The sequence below is a fragment of the Geotrypetes seraphini genome, chromosome 16 (genome assembly GCF_902459505.1).
Source record: "Geotrypetes seraphini chromosome 16, aGeoSer1.1, whole genome shotgun sequence".
In the NCBI taxonomy this organism is placed as follows: domain Eukaryota; kingdom Metazoa; phylum Chordata; class Amphibia; order Gymnophiona; family Dermophiidae; genus Geotrypetes; species Geotrypetes seraphini.
Genome location: NC_047099.1, coordinates 13,166,227 through 13,173,192, shown reverse-complemented (window position 1 = coordinate 13,173,192; position 6,966 = coordinate 13,166,227). Strand labels below are relative to the sequence as shown.

Below are 6,966 nucleotides of genomic sequence, written 5' to 3'. Positions count from 1 at the left end.
AGCAGTTTTTAGCACAAGTTGGCATAAGAACATAAACAATGCCTCTGCTGGGTCAGACATGAGGTCCATCGTGCCCAGCAGTCCACTCACGCGGCGGCCCAACAGGTCCAGGACCTGTGCAGTAATTCTCTATCTATACCCCTCTAACCCCTTTTCCAGCAGGAAAATGTCCAATCCTTTCTTGAACCCCAGTACCGTACTCTGCCCTATTACGCTCTCTGGAAGCGCATTCCAGGTGTCCACCACACGTTGGGTAAAGAAGAACTTTCTAGCATTCGTTTTGAATCTGTCCCCTTTCAACTTTTCTGAATGCCCTCTTGTTCTTTTATTATTCGAAAGTTTGAAGAATCTGTCCCTCTCTGCATTGCTCCAATTCCTACGAGCATTGGAAGCAGAACAGAGCATTCAGCGTGCAGGCCTGCACTAAAAAACACTTTCACAGTTTTGTAAAAGGGGGTGGGGTTTAGGCAGTTACCGTATTTTTTGCTCCATAAGATGCACCCCACCATAAGATGCACCCCAGATTTAGTGGAGGAAAACAAGAAAAAAACCCATTCTGAACTAAATTCTCCCTGCCAGACTCTGCACCTAACCCCATACTCCTTGCCAAGCTCTGCACCCTGTCCCCCCTCTGGTGGTCCAGTGGTAGGCCGGGACAGGGCAGGCAGGCCTAGTGGCTGGCAGGCAGGTAGGGACAGGGCATGCAGGCAGGCCTCCCCCCTCTAAGTAAGCAGGTTTTCCTCTCCTTGGCAGTCCCTCCCAGGCAAGCAAGCAGGCCTCTCCCCTCCAGGCTTCCCTGTAGGCAGACAGGCAGGCCTAGATTCTCCCTGCTCCTTATTTTTAATTTGGCAGGGCAGGCAGGAAGGTCCCAGCCTTTCCCTCCTCCTTCTCTGCCCCCCAGGCAGGCAGCAGGCAGGCCCCAGCCTCTTCCTCCTCACCCCCCAGGCAGGCGACAGGCAGGCCCTGGCCCTCTTCCGCCTCCTACGCGTACCTTTTTTTTTTTTAACTTCTGGATGCGGCGCCTCGCTGAGAGCAGAGCACCAGGCTGGCTGCCTGGTTCCCGCCACTTCCTCCGAGAACTACCAACTGCCCCCTCTTCCGTTCTCTCGCATAGCAGCACACCAGAATAAGGTAATGGGGGGGGGGGGCACGCTTTGGATATTCGCTCCATAAGGCACACCCTAATTTCCACCCACTTTTTGGGGGGAATAAAGTGTGTCTAATGGAGCGAAAAATACAGTATTTTTGGATTTCCATAGAAACTCTGCCTTTTAAGTAATGGCTCCTATTCTTTGGCATTCCCTTCCTTTATACCGTCACCAACCCAGCCTTCGCTAGGGTAGCCGTAGTGCCATGGCGGGTGACTTTACTGAGAATGGCGTACCTTTGAAAAGAGAGAATGGTCCTTCAGGGTGATAATGCCAATAAGGCAACACAAACAGAAAAGAAAACTCCCTAAACAGTTCTTACTTTCGGGTTTATTATATCTCCTTTCTCAAAAGGTGGACAGCTCAAAACTCTCAGGTAAGTTTTTTACAGTGCTAACAGTCCTCAGTGTTAAAAAAAAAAATAAAAAAAAACCCACTTGTTTCTAACAGTTCAGACAAGTACCAGTAAGTCACATTGCTGTGTCTGCTTTTAAATTACTTTTTTTTTTTTATAGCACAAAAAGTATCCCTTAAAAAGAAATTTTCCCACCCAGATGTCACAGCACACTCCCCACAACTTCATACACCCCCAGCAATGCTATCTACTTTGAGGCTCTGGTAACAATAAAGAAAAACAATGTTTGAGTCCCATAAAGGAAAAGAGAAAAACTTTATTTTCCCCAAAAAGGCAAAAAAAAAAAACTGTCCCAGCAGTCCTTTTTCTAGCAGCTTGCTGAAAACCCTATCAGCAACACAGTCCTTTAAACTGAAATGTGGTGGTTGTTTTTTTTCAAAATACCAGAAACAGGCCTCAGGCTGTCTTCAATTCAAAAGAGAAAAAACAAATAAACCGTTAGTTGCCAACCACAGACCAGTTCACCTCCATTTCCTCAGCAACAACCATGCTTTCCATCTCTTCACCTGGGGTCTGTGATTCCTCAGGACTCTAACATTCCATCAGGCCTTCTTGGCCTGGAGAGCTTTTTGTAGCAACTGCTCTGCTTAGCTTCTGTAAGCTGGGTTTAAGTTTCCCAGGGACACAGCCTAACATGGCTGAGAGGGAAGCAGGCTCCCCTTGTGGCCATCCAGGAGATCTTCCTGCTTTCTTATAAAAGGGATCTGTCTGAGTTCTGGCTGGGGATAGACAGCTCTGACTGCATTGGATTGATGTCTACTGTGTGCCTGCCTTTTCTTACTGCCTGGAGGTACTGTTGCTTTCTTTTTCTCGGTGGCAGGGCTGACTGCAAGGTCTGAACTGTCACAGTACGGAAAGGTCTTTTTCAACTGTTAAAGCTCAACTAAAAGCCTACTATTTCTCACAGGCCTTTAATACATAGCTTTTCTTTTTTGATTGAGATCATTTATTATCCTATAACCTTTGTTTTTGCTGTTCCCTTTAAAAAATTTTGTAATTTTACCCTTCACATTGTCCCTTATGTTTCCAGTCTTGTTTGTTTATAGCCTGCATTTTTTAGTTTGTGTCTTCAATCCCCTTACCCAATTTTTATTGTAAACCGCTTAGATTTTAACTTCGGCTTTATATTGGCGATATATCAAATAAATTGAACTTGAACTTATTTTGTCATAACTAACGGCCTCTTTTACAAAGCCGCGCGGCAACAGCCCCGAAGCCCTTTAAATCTCTATGGGCTTGGGGGCAGTTAGCACAGTGCAGCCGCCAGCGCGGCTTTGTAAAAGAGGCCGTAAGGTTCTACCTATCCCAGACTTTTTAAAAATTATTATTCTGTGACCCTTTCTGCCTTGAACGATATTCCCTATACTCACTTTCTGAGAACAAATATTTTCCAGTGTTTCTTCTGAGTTTACCCCATTTGAGCCTCTATCATGATTTCTCGTAAAATAACTTATTTCCAGTATTAATGGACTGTTTTTGTTGCATTGCTGTTAGCTGTGTGTATGAAAATTGTAAAGCAGATAATGACTTCATTCAGAACTTCCAAGGGAAGTGGCCCACTAACTGGGAGATTCTATAAACAGGTGCCTGGATTGTAGGTGGTGGAAGGCATCCTACCACCCTCTGACAGCCAATCAGCATACTTTTTTTTTTTTTTTTTAATGAGGCAGGGCCTCTACACTTTAGGCATTTATCAAGGGTCTAGAGAAACACTTAAGCTCGCCCAAGGTTGCATATGGGTGTGGTTTTGCCCTGAAATGGCTTAGGGTGAGCTTAAGTGGTCCTAGGCATCTTTCTAGGGCCGTGACAGCCACCTGAAATGGAGACCAGCAAAATGCTGGCCTACATTTCCAAAGTTAAAAGTAGACACAGTAGGCTGAGCTGATCGTGACAATGGAATCCCCAATCAGCTGAGCCAGCAGGCCTCATCAAAGTTACAGCTTTGAGGAGTCCTGCCAGCTCATCTGATTGTGGGGAATATGCCCCTGCTGGGATCAGCTGAGCAGGCTGCAGCAGGGGACCCACCCAAATGAACTGCAAAATCAGTAGGAGAGATGCCCTCCTGCTACCAACCCCCCAAAGTAGGGACACCCCAGAACTCCTGAACCCCCCCCCATTGAAGATTGGCAGAAGGGATGCCCACTCTCTCCTGCTGAAAACACCCAAAGCAGTGATACCACCCACAGAACCCCAACTCCCCCATTGAAAACCAGAAGGAGAGATGCCCACTCCCTTCTGCCAACACCCCCTGGAACCCCCAATGCCACCCTAACCCCCAATACCCCCTGAACATCAGGCCTCCTGATACCCCCCAGGATGCATCGAGAAGGGGAAGGCCCATCATTTTGAAGAGGTGGGCTTGACAGCCAGAGGAAGTAAGCAACCCTCCAGCCTGACTTTCTTCCAAAAGGTACAGGGGGTATCAGGGGGGCTTGATGTATATGGGTTGTTGGGGGTTGGGGGTTCTGGGGAGGTGTTGGCAGGAGGGAGTGGGCATCCATCCTGCTGGTATTCAATAAGGGGGTCAGGGGTTCTGGGGTGTTGTCAGTTCAAGGAGGTCAGTGGCAGGAGTGAGTGGGCATCCCTCCTGCCAGTTTCATGGTACGTGTTAGGGGTCTCCTGCTTAAGCCGGCTCATCTGATCGTGGCAGTAGTATTTTCCCCCTATTAGCTGAGTCACAACTCTGGGGAAGCCCGCCAGCTCAGCTGATCATGGGATCCCTCGATCAGGCAGGTAACATGCGCGCCAGTTACAGAATCGGGGGGGGGGGGAGGGGGGTAAGATGTCTGTTTTTAAAGGCAGGTACGTGTGCAATTCTCAGCCACTTCTTAGGTGGCTGCTGAGACTGGCGTCCTATACAGAATCAGTCCCTTAGGGCCCAACTCCAGCCCGCTGCACTCCATCCCTGCCCAATGCTCCACCCAGCACCGGCCATTGTCCCACCTAGCCCTGACTGTTGTTCCACCCAATTCCAACCATTGTTTCATCTAGCTCCACCCACTGCTTTACCTTTGGCACAGCTGATAGGCAGCCAAAGGCAAGAAGTGGCCTTCTCATCCAGCAGCAGCAGAAAATGTCTATAAAATGTCATCCCCTTCTACCACCGGATTAGCAGCAGCAAAAATTATGTTTCCTACAGACCTGGATGGGGAGACAAAATAACAGTAGAGTGAGAGACTTGGCAGGTCTGCTTCATTTCACATCCCTGCCCCAAACATTAATAAACAGGGGAAATAATCTAATGAAATGGCTAAATTCAATGGGACTAGGTTCAAGCTCTTACCCGGTTTAGAAGGGTTGACCAGGGCCTGACAGAATATCAGCAGTATGTACATGGACAGTTAGAAACATAGAAACATGATAGCAGATAAAGGCCAAATGGCCCATCCAGTCTGCCCATCCACAATAACCATTATCTCTTCCTCTCTCTAAGAGATCCTACGTGCCTATCCCAGGCTTTCTTGAATTCAGACACAGTCTCTTCCAGGAGACTGTTCCACGCATCTACCACCCTTTCTGTAAAAAAGTATTTCCTTAGTTACCTCTGAATATTCTGTCTTACTTCTGAGGTAGTACTTTGTCTGGGTTTTGAAAAGCTTCCTGACATAATCGTGTCGGGAAGGGACATCCGCGCATGCGCAATGTGGTGATGTCAAGCGCATTGCATCATGTCCGCGCATAAGCTGATGCCATCTGGGGGCAGGGCTGGGGCTAGAAGAGGGCAGGAAAAAGGCGGAACTGGGCTGTCCTGAGGGCGGGGCCATGGGTCCAGATTTTTCCAAAGAAAAATCTGTTAACCCTATCTGGGGATGGAGTCGGGGCAGAACTCGGACTCGCCACATCGTAGCGATATTCAGCAAAAAGACTGTCCTAAATGTATTTGGCTAGTTATCCCAGCACTGGACCAAATATCACTGCTACCCAGATAGCTTCTGTGTGTCACCACTGATTTGGAAATATAATTCTGGTGCCCAGACCAGCCTCATCATTCCTTCGGAAAATTGCGAGCCATGGAATCGAGTGTGAAATACTCACGTGGATTAAAAAAAACTGGCTGGATCATAGGAAACAGAGAATGGGGTAAATGGACAATACTGGGACTGGAAGAGCGTCACCAGTGGAGTGCCTCAGGGCCGTGCTCTTCAACATCTTTATAAACGATCTAGACATTGGTACGACGAGTGAGGTGATTAAATTTGCAGACGATACAAAGTTATTCAGAGTAGTGAAAGATTGAAACATTCAAGGTACTGAAGGGAATAATAATAACAGCTTATATACCGCAGGACCGTGAAGTTCCATGCGGTTTACAATGGTTAAGAGATGATACAAATTAATTAGAATTAACAAGGTTAGAAGCTAGTTATTAACAGCGCTAGAGATCAGTTATTGTGGAGTAGGCTTGTACAGGTTAGTTGCCTAAATACTTCAGGAACAGGTATGTTTTTAGGTGTTTCCTAAATTCCCCATAAGTAGTATGCATGAGCAATTGTTCCAGATCTTTGCCCCATAATGCCGCTTGATGTGAGAGAAGATGTTGATGGTGTTTTTTAAATTTACATCCTTTAACCGGTGGGGGAAACAAAATTTGAGTGTGAGCTTCTATTATGTCTGTTGTTTGAGAAAGAGAAGAGGTCAGTTATATATTTAGGGGCTAAACCGAATAGTGCCTTAAAGCAATAGACTTAGCAGATAAAGACAGATTGTTCACCCTCTCCAAGGTAGGGAGAACGAGAGAGCACTCTCTAAAGTTTAAAAGGGGATAGATTCCGTACGAATGTAAGAAAGTTTTTCTTCACTCAGAGAGTGGTAGAAAATTGGAACGCTCTTCTGGAGTCTGTCGTAGGGGAAAACACCCTCCAGGGATTCAAGACAAAGTTAGACAAGTTCCTGCTGAACCAGAACGTATATAGGTTAGGGCCGCCGCATGAGCAGACTGCTGGGCACGATGGACCACCAGTCTGACCCGACAGTGGCAATTGTTATGTACATGGGTCTAATTCAGCCTGCAGCAATCAGCTTTTACAGCAAAATCGAGTGGCATGGGCTGACTATTGACCCCCCCCCCCCAATGTTACAGAATTATTCATTGCTCTATTTATAATTCTCTTTTTTTTTTTTTTTTTGCCTTTATATTGATTCCTTTGACATAAACATCTGGCTAGCATGGAAGAATTTATCCTCAGGGTCACACAGCTGGGGGATCTTCACTTTCTCTCCTTTCACAGACCTGTGATCAATGCCTCCAAAGCACATCCCAAACCTGCCAGACTAGTCAGGCAGGAACTTGCAAATACAAGTCTCCTTTTCTCCATGAACATTCAGGTCTAGATTCACTAAGATGATCGATTACTTAACTTACTTAACTTTATTTTTCTATACTGCCTCAATCAAAAGAATTCT

General features: G+C 46.5%; 1 protein-coding gene across 1 annotated transcript in view; it reads left to right on the top strand.

Annotated features, from left to right (window-relative positions):
• The first annotated feature begins 1,022 nt into the window (after positions 1-1,022).
• Positions 1,023-6,966, top strand: part of LOC117349652 (olfactory receptor 6J1-like) — a 31,443-nt gene continuing 25,499 nt past the window's right edge. Inside the window, exon 1 of the mRNA XM_033923246.1 lies at positions 1,023-1,131. The gene's annotated coding sequence lies outside the window, so the exon portion shown is untranslated. The remainder of the gene's footprint in view (positions 1,132-6,966) is intronic.